This window comes from Dendropsophus ebraccatus, chromosome 7 (genome assembly GCF_027789765.1).
Source record: "Dendropsophus ebraccatus isolate aDenEbr1 chromosome 7, aDenEbr1.pat, whole genome shotgun sequence".
NCBI classification, from domain to species: domain Eukaryota; kingdom Metazoa; phylum Chordata; class Amphibia; order Anura; family Hylidae; genus Dendropsophus; species Dendropsophus ebraccatus.
The window spans coordinates 49844013-49858360 of record NC_091460.1 but is presented as its reverse complement, the minus strand read 5'-3'; positions in this window follow the sequence as shown (position 1 = coordinate 49858360).

Below are 14348 nucleotides of genomic sequence, written 5' to 3'. Positions count from 1 at the left end.
ACATTTATGGTTTGACCCTAGAAGTAAAATAAAGAAAAGGTCCATAAATATAAGCTGCACCCCTACAAAAAATATGTGTCTTGGAGGTCTGAACAAGCGTAACATCCACTGAGGTAAAATCTGCCTCAGAAACACGGCAAACATGTTTTTATGTTTTTGTTATTGTCACTATGGGAACCCTGAGGGTTTGTACTAGTGTTAAGCTATGACCACACCTTGCCCCAGCCGTGTGCTCTTCCTGTAATATTACAGCGCTGGTAATAACCACTGCTCTATCCGTTTATATTACCAAGCCAGTAAGGTGAAGGCATGCTCATGAGATGGTATATATATTATTAACATAGGTCTTACTATTTAGGTCTACTCAATAATCGGAGTGATTGCACAGCACCTATTCCTGTAGCTGCTGCCCTGTGGGAGTTGTGGGTTTTGCAGATTTGCTTTGCAGAAATGTGGTGAATGGTTTGTGCCTCGTGGTAAGATGAAAGATTGTTTCCTTATTGTAATATACAATCATCAGTCACTGCAAATTATTCAACTCTGTCCCTGTCTCTGCTTTGGTTTGCATTATATAAGCATAGAACAGTGTGATCAGTTCAGTAGGCCGGCATACTGCTCCAGGGTACAGTGGAGAGAAGTTGATGGGAAGCATACACCATATCCCATAAGAAGGCGCACAACATGCTTGTCATTCTGTTTTCTGAGCATAAAACTTACAGGAATTAGCCCAAAAAAACATTAGAATTATGTCGCTGAAAATGGACAATGTCAAGCAAATTCACCAGGTGGTTGTCCCAGAAAAAAAAAATACTGGGGAGCTGCAAACATAATAAAGTAATGCCACTTGCCCCACGCCACCGCTCCCCGTCACAGGCCCACAGGGACTGCTCGCTCAGCCTACCAGTGGCTGCCCCAGCGTCCCCTGACAGGTAAGTGCCGCTTATTTGTTATGTTGGCAGCACCACCTACTGGCCTGCATTTTTTAAAATTTTTTGCTCAAACCCCTTTAACAATGAATGATTGTTGTTGTAGCTGACAGATGACATCATCATTTGTAAAGAAATTGGCCATGTTTGAAGTTTTCATCAAGTCAGACAAAAGATCTTTTGTTTCTATGAATGAGAAAAATCCCAAAACGTTCCCAGAAAGATTGTTCATTCTGGTGTCGTTGATCATGTGTTTTATGTTTCAACAATTGTAATTGCCTATATGGAATAAGATGTATAAGTGTATGGTTTCATCTACGAAACAATTCTTTATCTTAACCCCTTAAAGGGGTTGTCCGGCGCAAAAAAATTATTCACAGAATAACACACATTACAAAGTTATACAACTTTGTAATGTATGTTATGTCTGTGAATGGCCCCCTTCCCCGTGTCCCACCACCCCCACCCGTGTACCCGGAAGTGTGGTGCGCTATACTCACCTGTCACGTGCCGACCACGGTCATCAGCCGCTCAGCCGCGATTGGCTGAGCACAGTTATGCTCAGCCAATCGCGGCTGAGCTTCACATGACGCTGCAGAGGGCGGCCGGCACTCGGGAAGATCCGCCGGCCGCCCGAAGAAGACATTACTGCTGAGGATCGGAGACCGTGGTCGGCACGTGACAGGTGAGTATAGCGCACCACACTTCCGGGTACACGGGTGGGGGGGGGGGACACGGGGAAGGGGGCTATTCACAGACATAACATACTTTACCAAGTTTTATAACTTTGTAATGTGTGTTATTCTGTGAATAATTTTTTAGCGCCGGACAACCCCTTTAAGGCCTGGGCCTAAAATGTCCTTAAGAACCGGGCCAATTTTCAGTTTTGCGTTTTTGTTTTTTGTTTTCCTCGAGTTCTAGGAGCTATAACTCTTTATTTTGTCCATCTACAAGGCCATATGAGTTTTTTTTTTTTTTCAGGAACAGGTGTACTTTGTAATGGCACTCTTCAATCTACCATAAAATGAACGACGGAAACCCCCAAACATTTTTTATGGGGTAAATTTGGGGCAAAAAATGCAATTCCACAAATTTTGGCATAATGCACTTTACGGTAAAACAGACATGATACATTTATTCTATAGGTCAGTATGCATGTTTACAAAGCTTTTCTAATGTTTTACTTGTTCTATTAACAGTAAAAAAAAATTTTTTGCAAATAGGTATGATTATAATGGTCCTATTGTGACTCCTATAATGCTTTTATTTTTTTACCTATGGGGAGGTGGGGCGTATAATTTTTTGCGCCATGATCTCAAATTTTTAATAGTAACACATTTGAGTAGATCAGATGTATTGATCACTGTTTAATATTTTTTTAAATTATAAAATGTAATGAAAAAATCAGCAATCCTGGCATTTTTACCGCTTTTTATATACGCCGTTCACCGTGCAGGAATAATATTGTTTTATTTTACGAACGCTACGGTATATAATACATTCATTTATTTCATTATTTTTATGTGTTTTACTTATAGAATGGGAAGGGGGATGATTTAGACTTTTATTGGGGGTCCTGCTTAAAGGGAACCAATCAACACAATTGTGCTGATATGGTTTAGCAGCATAGTATAGATCTAATGTGCAGCTCGCGGAGCATACCAGCCACGGCTGCAGTAGTAGCTTTCTAAAGGGGAAAGAGATGTTTTATTATGCTGTGTGAGGCCGGGAGGGGGGCAACAACTGGGTGGGGAGCCCTCCGTGATAAGTCACAGCTCTCAGCATGCAGTCAGCGTGGATTGTGGGGATGTTTGACAGTGCAAGGATGATTGACAGGCATAAAGGCCACTAATGGGTCTCTCTGCCTGTCAATCATCCCCGCACTGTGTGCGCTGACAGGCAGAGGGCCCAGATGACTAGTTGCCATCCCTCTACCTCACTATTCCTTAGGGTATAAACCCACACACCGTATACGCAGCAGATATGCAACAAATACGCAGCAGATTTGTTGGTACAGATTTGATGCTGTGTTCAGTTATTTAGATCTAATCTGCTACGAGTTTGCTGCGAGTTTGCTGCGAGTTTGCTGCGTATCGCAGCAGTAAATACGCTGCATATACGGTGTGTGGGTTTATACCCTTACTGCTGCAGCCTTGGCTGGTATGTTCTGCGAGCTGCACATTAGATCTACTGTGCTGCTGGGTACCATATCAGAACAATCGTGCTGTGGTGGTTCCCTTTAACCCACCTGCAAAGATGTCAGTCACTGCTTGTGGGCAATGGTAATCAGGACTCTCACTGTCTTTCCTAGGAGTGCTGTCAGCAATTAGGCCGTGTTGACACACAGAAAACCAATACCATTTTTTGATTAAACAACGTCCGTTGTTGCAAGTTTGGCCGATCGCATTAACTGCCATAAAATTACCGATCGGAGTGTAAACATACTGTATACACTCTGGCTGGGATTCCATGTGGCCGCACAGAAAACTGTCATGTCTGTTCTGTGTGGCCAGTATTCACTGAATAGCGGCCGCACAAAATAGACTGTGCAGACAATGTAAAGTGCGGCTCATATTCCCATATCCCAATTAAAAAAAAGGGCAGTACTGCAGTACCGGCCGGGTTGAAAATCTCAGACAGCGGCCATTCTGTGAGCACGGCCGCTGATTTGCCAGCATCTGTGAGCATGGCCTAACTTGGTATTTTGAGTGAAAAATAAACAATGTTTAATTCGTTATTAATTACGGCCATTATTCTATACGGTGTATGCCCTGCCGGCCAATTTCCCATTGACTCAAATGGAACACATTAGTACATTAAAAATACAGCCATATTTTGGTATTATTTTACTGTGTGTGAACTTGGCGACTTCAAAGTTTTACTTGTCCTCAACTTGGACGCTTTTCATGTTTCCTTTTGCCACCTTATCTGCTGCTCAGAATAGCTACTTCTGAGGTTGCAATGTGTATGCTTTTCATCCAACTTACTACTTTTAGTTGCCATTTATCTTTATAGTTATACTCCTTATCAGTCATATTCTAGGATATGGGCGGAATGCAACATATGGAGCTCAGTGAGAAGTATAGATCCATTGTACTGGTGGTAGTAATGCTGTGGAATTTCCTACAGGAGGTGGTGATGGCAGAAATATTAATAATCATTAGGATAGAATCATTAGCAGTAGCACAGCTGACAAGAGAAAGCACATGTTGAAAAGTTTACAAGAGACCTGGGAGCAAATGTCAATCCCAATTTGTCTTCCTGTGTATCAGATGGGAAAGTCCAGAATGTACATTTTATTAAGAGAATGAGAGAAAAACAGCTAAAAAAATGATGATGTATAGATCCATATACTATGGCATATTCACACTAGTCATCTGAATAGAGTTTGCAGAAATCCATGAATGTTGCAAAGTCTTTTCCGTGTACAGGATATCTGTGTGTGTAAATGGTACCTTAGATGTATGGAGGTGTACATGCACATTCCAAGATAGTAGTCTTTTTCTATTCCGCCATTCACATGAACTTTGGCTTAGCCAATGGGTTTATGTGTACTGAGTGGAGGGAGAGATGCTGCTAGACTTTTGTGGCAGGATGGGGCAGGTGAAATCTAAAGTTTGCAATCCTTCTCTCCTCTTATGTCATCTGTTGGGGGCAAGTAAGGAGGCCTCCATATGCATTAGACGGCCAGCTGGTCCCACTGAAATTGGCGAATTGCAGCCAATTTGTTTCTGTTTTAGTAGTTTTTATTGAAATTTGTAAGAAATTTTTATAATAACAAATACAAAGCACATTATAACCGAGTGCAAAAAAATAAACGAATGTCAGTAATAACAATAACAATATAAAAGACAACAACCAATTTGTTTCTAATGTGTATGGAGGCCCGTAGAATCATGTATTACATGCAAATGTCAGGACAGGGGAGGTAGGGACAAGACACGACAGTGAGCCATACAGCTGAGCCCACCCACTGTCCCTACCTACTTGCCTCAAACGGCCATAGGTAGCCGTGGACAACCACGAAGGCGGTCCCTGCTCTGCTGTAAGTGAAACACAGAAAGAGACAGACAAACCAACACAAAGGATAGCCAACAAGCCAAAGTCAAAACCAAATGGGCAACGCAGTACAAAATCAGTAAACAATTGGATAGTCAAAGGTCAGGCAGGAGGTCAGATAACAGGTCGAGCAAGCAGAGGAATTAGGAACGGGGATCGCACAAATAGACAGGGGGAGCTGGGATCAGGGTATGAACCTTAAAGGGGTTATCCAGTGCTACAAAAACATGGCTACTTTCTTTCAGAGACAACACGACTCTTGTCTCCAGTTCAGGTGTGGTTTGAAATTAAGCTCCATTCACTTCAATGGAACTGTGCAGCAAAACCCCACCCAAGCTGGAGACAAGAGTGGGGCTGTCTCTGAAAGAAAGTGGCCATGTTTTTGTAGCGCTGGATAACCCCTTTAATAGCCAGTGCTGGGAGGCTGGCTTAGCTTTCTTTCATGAGGATCAAGAGCCTGGTCTGGATCCCCATTGGACCGGCGCTCTGATCCTCCAGGTTCCGTACAGGCAGAGGAAAAAGTTAATCAAAAGACTTGCTCAGCTGCGGCAGTCAAGTGTAGCAAAGCTCAGTATAACTCCTGCATTGCCGGATACTGAGAAGCAAGTGGGTGTGTTACACAAAAGCAAAAACCGGCCCAGTTCACACCAGGCTCCTGCACATTCCTGACAGAAACTTTTTAAAAAGCTGAAAAATTTAGTTTAAATAAGTCTATAAACTGGATAAAATTATTATTTATACACATATCTCTAGCGATTACTTGCAAGGACCCAAAAAGATTTTGATGCAATTGTATAGCAAACAGCAAGATGGACAGACAACTACCATATTACCATTAGCACCATAGACAAAATAGTTATTATCATTAATATTATTATTGTCCGTAACAAAATTCTTCGGGTGGTTAAAAATAATTGCTTTGTTTTAATGGCAGTTTTAAAAAAGGGATTGGTCTTCTGTTGAGGTATTACCTGCATAGCAGGGGCCAATAGAAATTCCATATATTTTCTATGAGATATTATTCAAAACTTGTGTTTTGTGAGTCTTATACAGTATATTTATGTCACCTAAGTGATATTATAAGGCTATGCTGTTTAGACCATACTAATTACTAAGAGGGCAGACTAAATGGATCAGGCAGTCTTTTTCTACCGAAAATCATCTATGTTTTTATACTACATCCTAAGGTAAGCCTGTCACTAAAGTAAGGTAATGTCACTAAATAGGCATACCGTGACATAGGTCGGCCATTGACTCCCATTAATAAAAAAAAAACCTATACCAGACTGTAAACATTTTTTTGAATGTACCTTTCTGTCAAGTAAAATAGAAGTGTGCTCTTTCTTAGGGTATGTTCAAACATCTCGGCTTGTACTTAAAATCTATGGGAGCTTTAGAGCGGAACCCTATGGAAAGAAGCAAAATGTACCTTCCACTGACATCAATGAGACAAATAAGGCCTGTGTGAATGTGCCCTTACAGTATTTTTTTTTTTTTTTTGCTTAAACTCATAGGCAGAGCTTGAGGCTTCAAGTGTAAAATTTGCAACAGGGTCCCCATATAGCATGTTCTTTGTGTTCTTCTTATGTGTCGTTGCACCCCCTATCATGGTATCATATGGATACGTTCGGTGCATGCGCTGGCTGCTGAACACAATGGAAAACAAGATCTGAACAGAGCTGAATACATTATCTACTGACGTATTTGCAGTTTTAGTTGAAGGAATGATCTGTCCTTTACAGCATATAGTATCACTGGGGATTTCATATTAACCATGTCAGGGTCATTCAGCTCAGCATTATCAGCAATAGTTCTGTGCACAGTACTGCTGTCAGGATTGGAACCTGTAATGCCGAAAGACTTGTGTTAATGGCTGAGCGTAAGCAAATACAGGCAAGGCAGAGAAGTAAGGACATAGCTCCAGGTGCTGGTGTGCGTCTGAGCTTGTGTAGTCTCCACAATATATTCATATCTACAAGCTGTGACACTGCAGCTAGGGCTTATGTCAGCAGAAGCATAGAGTGTGAAGCAATTGTCTGAAGGCTAAGGGCCTGCGGACCTGCCTGGTGCATAGAAAATCTCCCCAGCATGACTCTCCTTCTGCATCGCTCCCGTCTTCTATGGATACTTAATGTGCTCGCAGTGTTTTCTTTTCTTGGCTCAAGCCACAAGTTATCAGCATTAGACACCCGCTGTGACCTGTTCCACCCAATTTTCTGCATAAACATTCGTCATGAAATCACTTTCTATTCATAGCTTATGATGGTTCTTTGACTGTATACGGTTTTTATTTATTTATTGATTGATTTATTTTCTATTTTGACACAAAATGAAAATTTCTAAATAACAGATAAACAAGAAATTGACTGAAAAAGGCTTCCAGTTATGGTGGCAAAACATGTAATTTAACCACTTTATGACCGAGGTCGTTGATGCCCGGTCAAATTAATATAATGTTCCTCCCCGCCTTCTAAGAACCATAGCGCTTTAATTTTTTTCACCTACAGGGCAGGTTGTGGTGTCATTTATTGAGCCATGATCTCTAGTTTTTATTGGTATCATATTGGTGTAACAGAAAAATTTATAAAAAAAAAAAAATCTAATATATCATATTAAAATATTTACAATCCTGGTGTTTTTTTCCGCTTTTCGTTTACATTGTTCAGCGTAATATGTTTTATTTTTATTTTTGTTTGTATAATGGAAAAATGGGTAATATAAATCTTTACTGGGGCATTTTATTAGGGGTTTTAAAAAAAATATGTTTTAAACCTCAGCAGAAGTTTCATTTTTTTTTAACCTCTACCTGGAGTTCCCCTTTAACTTTATACTAGATGACTGACCTAGGGTTCAGGATCATAAGACATATTGTTAAAGGGGTTGTCCAGAGAAAATCTTTTTCTTTAAAATCATCTGGTTTCAGAAAGTTATATAGATTTGTAATTTACTTCTATTTAAAAATCTCAAGTCTTCCCATACTTATTAGCTGCTGTATGTCCTGCAGGAAATGTTTTCTTTTTAGTCTGACACAGTGCTCTCTGCTGCCTTCTCTGTCCGAGACAGGAACTGTCCAGAGCAGGAGAGGTTCTTATAGGAATTTGCTGCTGCTTTGGACAGTTTCTGTCTCAGGGCGGGTTCACACTACGGAATTCTCGCGGACAATGTCCGCGAAATTCCGTCAGCTGTCCGCCTGCAAAGGGACGCGCTTTTCCGTCGGGTCCATAGACACCATTCTATGGGCCGGCGTATTCCGCGATCCGCTGAAAGAAGTGACATGACACTTCTTTCAGCGTATAGCGGAATACGCCAGCCCATAGAATGGTGTCTATGGGGCCAGCGGAAAGGCGCCCAGATGTGCGGGCGGACAGCCGACGGAGATCCGCGGACATTTTCCGCGAGAATTCCTCAGTCTGACAGAGATGTCTGCAGAGAGACTAACATGAAAACAACATTTCCTGCAGGACATACAGTGGCTGATAAGTACTGGAAGACTGGAGATTTTTTAATAGAAGTAAATTACAAATCTATATAACTTTCTTAAACCAGTTGATTTGAAAGAAAAAGATTTTCACTGGACAATACCCTTTAGGAAAAGTCCGCTGAACATGCAGTGCTCTGCAGGAGCAGCTGACTGTTGTGCACCCTGGCCTACCATCTCTTCCCTGTCAAGACTGGGAAGGAAGGTGAATTTTAATACTTAATCCTTTTCTTTTCCTTAAAGATAAGCCAATGCTAGAGTTGTCTGGCAGCAGCTATCCGGCCTCCATTGGAAATAGATAATTTCACACCAACTCAAATGTATGGCAGGGAGAGTGGGTAAAACAAAACAAACATCTAACTGACAGATATCTCTCCAGCTTATTTCATACACATGATTTTTTGGCTTGACCAAGTTTAACCTCTGGCAGTTGCTTATCGCTCTAAGAACAAAAGGATTCAGTAGTTAAAACCCAATATACAGATTAACAGCTGAACATGTTGGATTTCAACTTTTGGATTTGTTTGTTTTCAGGGAGATAAGCCAACACTAGAGACGATTGGCAGTGGCTTTCTCCCCTCTTCACAATGGGAACACCTGCAAGTACTATCAGGAAACTGCTCATAAACATGCACTGATACCAGTTGACATTCTAAACCCACAGTCCCACATAGAATACAGCAGCGGCTAGAAGAGATAATGATGCCCCAACTCTTATCTACCTATACATGCCCTAAAGGCTTGTGTGATAAATGAGCATCCTCCGCTGTTATGTACATTAGAATTTCCATGGCAGACGCCTGGTCTGGAGGACTGCTAGTGTCCATTAACAACAATAGATTTCAATAAGGTCCATGCAACAACAATATCGCAGCCCATACAAAGGGGCTTATCTAGTCATATACAGTAGGCTACAGGTGGTCACAGCAGCATTCCTTGTGATCAGACGGTCCTAGCAGGAGCTCTAACATAATACATAGGCAGATAAATGCACATTTTGAGTGTAGATCATGACACTACATTAAAGGGTGAAAAACATATACCATGTTTATGTAAGCTTCGTCCAAGCTATTTGCCTTATGTCCCCAGGACATCTCCTTCTGACTAATAGGAGTTTTATATATACACAATTTTCCTAAATACACAACCCAATCAGCCAACGAATGAGCTGAACAGGGACATGTTTAAATGAGGCAATTGTCAGCTAAAGCCCCTATTACACGGGGCGACTGTGAGGAGCAAACGAGTGCTGTCACTTGACCATCCGGGCAGCCCATAGGGGTTAGCGGCGGTCTGCTGCCGCCGTTACTGTTCCACGGTGCGATGGTAGTAGATCATTGCTGTATCAATCATTTGTCTCTCAACATGTTGAAAGACAAACGACTGCAACGATCAGCCGACATTGTTCATGTCGGCTTATCGCTGCCTTCTATTACATGGATACGGCCAATAATCGTTCCATGTAATAGGGCCTTAAGTTATCCATTTGAGTAAAAGGGCCTTAACTTCTCTATATCTTAGATCCAGATACTGGAACATGTTATTTTTTCTAATCTGGTTCTGTTTTCTGATTGTATTTTTAGGCTGGGTTCACACTATGTATATTTGAGGCTGTATTTGTGAGGCTGTATAGCAACCAAAACCAGGAGTGGATTGAAAACACAGAAAGGCTATGTTCACATAATGTTGTAATTGAGTGGATGGCCGTCATTTAATGGCAAATTTTTGCTGTTATTTTAAAACAACGGCTGTTATATTGAAATAATGGCCGTTATTTACTGTTATATGACGGCCATCCACTCAATTTCAACATTGTGTGAACAGAGCCTTTCTGTGTTTTCAATCCACTCCTGGTTTTGGTTGCTATGAGGACCTGACTTGAGGACCAAATACTGCCTGAAGTATACAGTGTGTGAACCCAGCCTAAAACTGTATTTGTAGCACATTATTATAGGGGGCTGCCATTTTGCCTAAGCTGTTTTTAACAGCATTTTGTAACATGCTATCCAACAAGCCTCATGAACATAGACACAATGAGCGTCTCCAGACCCTTTTTTTGTATGGGGCACATTTGTAAGCATGTCCTGTGGCCTCATTCCACATGGAGGGGTGTGTGAGTTGCTATTTGTTATAATAATGTACAGCCCCTTATTTATCACCACAAACAGAATAGGAAGCCTCAGCTTAGGTTTAAGCCTTGTGGCCAAAATGAAAACTGCAAGATTTTAGAATTATTTTATAATATACATAGTAAAATGGAAAATTTTAAAAACATTACTTAAAGTTCTTTTTATCATAAAAACTTGATTTCAAATTTCTGATGACACATTCCCTTTAAGAGGTCAAACTTATATGTAAGTAGTAATACCAATATACTACTTATAGTTAAAAAGGTTTACATTTTTTATTTTATTCTAATTAGTTTCTTATTTAAAAAAAAAAAATCTAATGTTGCTGAGGTTTTCCTGTTACGATCTGCTGTTGAGACACATCGCTATTTCCGCTAGCTAGCAGTAAAAACCTTTTCCTAATGGACTAGGTGGACTTCATCCATCTTTTTCTCTCTGTCACGGAGGACTGACCTCTCCAGTTATTGTGGAGTTCAGCTAATATCTGTCTTCCTTTCATCTGATGCCAAGGTTCGGTAACACAATGCTAGACAATTAGTAACACCTAGTTTGGGGACGTTCTCCATCACATCCTGCCAAACAACGGCTTCCACCGCAGCTGCGGTTTTGGACACTGTTTGACCATTTCTTTTCACTCTACAAGCTATGATGTAATGCACACATTTTGGACCTCCGGGGCAGACACGTCCACCTTCCTCTTACTGATTATTACAGGGTTTTGTGTGAGTTTAAATAATCCAGAGCCCTTTTCATAGGACTGAACTGGATGTTACTCCCCAAGAGAAAGTTGGATTTAACTTCTTAAAGGGAACCTGCTATATAAGTGCAAAATATATGCATGTGTGCCAGAAATGGTTCAACATACTTAAATTAAAAAAAAAACATATATATATATCTCGATGTATGCATAATCCTAGTATACTATACTGCTGGGTGTATCTTCAATGAGCTGAGTATTTGTGGTCCTGCCCCTAATCTCATGAATAGACTTTAATGGTTAAACCGATACATCTAGAGCTGCCTCTGGATGATAAAGGAAGCATCATACTCAAATTAAAGTGTCACTGTCTTTACAAAAAATGTTTGACATGTCATAGAGACATGTTAAATAAAGTAAAGGAGTGCAATGTTTCGACCCAATAGCGAGGTCTTTGTCAAGCATGCTCGACAAAGACCCTGCTATTGGGTCGAAATGTTGTATTCCTGTACCCTGACATGTGAATAAAATTTATGTTACTTTAATACGGATGCTGTAGGAACTCTTCTTCTCTAAGGTCTACAGTGCCCACCATGAGGACAGTGGGCCTTCCAGTGTGCATCTATACCTACTACTACGCCGCCATTTGGAAACCCATTTCCATAAGGTGCTGTTGGACTTGGAGAACGGATGCGGAGAGGACCCCGCTGCAGCGCGTCGATTCTGTGCTCTGGGTTAGAAAAAAAGAGTTGGGCTCCAAAGAGCTCCATTATAAGTTCAACTCTTTTATTGAACTTAGAGAAGAGGGTGGATGCACTGCAGCACGTCTTCTTCCCGCTCGTTCTCCTGATTGGTACAGGGCTGAACAGTTAGACCCGGACCAACCGAAACTTTTGACATGTTTCTATGACATGTCAAAAAGTTTCTTGTAACGACAGTGACACTTTAAAAAAAAAAATTCTTATACTCTATAAATGCATGGGGGATCCAAAATCAGACCCCCCCCCCCTTATAAATTAGGACAGTGACTTTAAAGAGTATGTTTTATTCTGGAGGACCCATGAATTCCACACATTACAAAGACAGATTATCGATTTCAATAGAAACTGTGTAATACTTTATTTTCCCTAAGGTGGCACTGCAGGGAAATTGGAAACTCTATCTAGTCTACTACAAAGGACTTTTGACGTCCAAAACACGTCAGTCATGTTTTAACCTTAATTTTGATTGAAGCTTGTGTTACAAACAAGAATGGTGTTTTTCCACTAGTCATGTGCCGTTTTTGTTTGCTCAAAATTTGAATTTAATTAGAATTTTGGACATAAGAACAACATGATGTTAAAATATGGAGATAAACAGATAAGATATGTCATCTATTTATACACATTGGCCCAGTACTCCATCATTTCTGACCAGTCCCAACATCACTGTCCCGCCTCTGTCGCCACAAACAAGCAGCCAGCATTGGATCAAAGGGAGCTAGTTCCTGACAGTGTTTCTTGTACAGTATATCCCTAGCTTTTGCTTCTTGTTCCTAATTTACTAGGTGTTCTTTTTGTGTTTTTTAGTCCACTATTTCCAGAACAATGTTATTTGAACCTTGAGGCTTAGTTACATCTGGGTTTAGATTAGAGTTCAGGGAAAGTCCTAGAGAAAAATTAGTAACTGTTAGCTAGGGATACCCCTTGTATTTGTTCTTGTTTCGCCGTCTTCTGCTGTATTCCGCCATCATTATCAGCCATTTGTTCATCCATTTCATCATCATCATGGTTCATGAAAACCATAAAACATGGAAATATGTTAATGAGTTTCCACTGTTGTTTTTAAGGTATTCATATATATTTGTAAGTATTTGGTTTTACTGTAAGTCCTGTTAGTATCTGAGTACTTGAAGCCACACTTATGGATCAGGGTAGGTGACTGCTGTAGGGGAAGTCCAGTTCTACCATCTCATGACCAGCTTGTTACAGTGAGAACTGTAGAAAACCTTTGCATTTCACTGGAACCTAGGAACCTTTGCTATCTGCTATGTTCCATCCATGGCTTGCAAAACAGTCCCATGATAATTTGTTATTTTTTCAGTATTTTGAACAGTGTCATGAGCTAATCTTTAAAGTCAGGGTTTGGCTCAGAAAAGGTATATGTACTCAGACTAATTCTCGCGGAAAACTCAGTGCGGAATCCTCCACTCGCCCCTGCGCGCTCCCGCTTGCCTCTCCCCCGGCTCCATGACTCCATTATATGGTCTGGCGGATTCTCCTGTCTGCCTAAAGAATTGACATGTCATTTCTTTGGGCAGATGACGGAATCCGCCCGAGCATATAGTTGAGCCTATGTGACAGGCGGAACTTCAAGTAGGAGCACGGAGGAGTGATTGGCGGATTCTGCTCAGAGTTTTCTACGAGAATTTCACAGTGTGCATATACCCTAAGAGGAAATAAAATTTGTGACCACAAATGGGCTGTTTGTTTGCAGGTAACTTCTTGCAAGCCAGTGCAGACTGGAGAAAGCAGTACAGGTGTGGCAGCAGGTAAGTGTGCAATAGGTGTCATTTTATTGGGAACTATGTGTAGTATGGGGGCGATATATCTGATATCATATATGTACTATAGCTAATATTATATGAACAAAGTTTTATATATATATATATATATATATTTATTAATTTGTACTGTATATGCACTATAGTTCTATAATATACAATAACAATTTATGTTGGGACTTAGATATAGGCACTATGGTTCCAAAAAGGAAAATGTGTGATATACCAATACACCAAGACAGCAGTCATGTGATCTTACTGAGGTTGCCGATTGTCATATGGCGTCCTCTCAGTACAAATATAGGGCATATTAAGAATAGGCAAACACCCAAATAGGAACAGAGAATAGTAAACACGTAGAAGAATTATAAGGCAACTTGTATATCTGGTTTCCCTATCCTATGAATAAGCTGTAGCAGGCGGACTGACCCATGTTGGACAGTGATATTCAGTAGGTGGTCTAGCCTCAAGTGCAGGGGTCTTTATATTGTGAGAATGTATGTAACAAGCTGGTAGC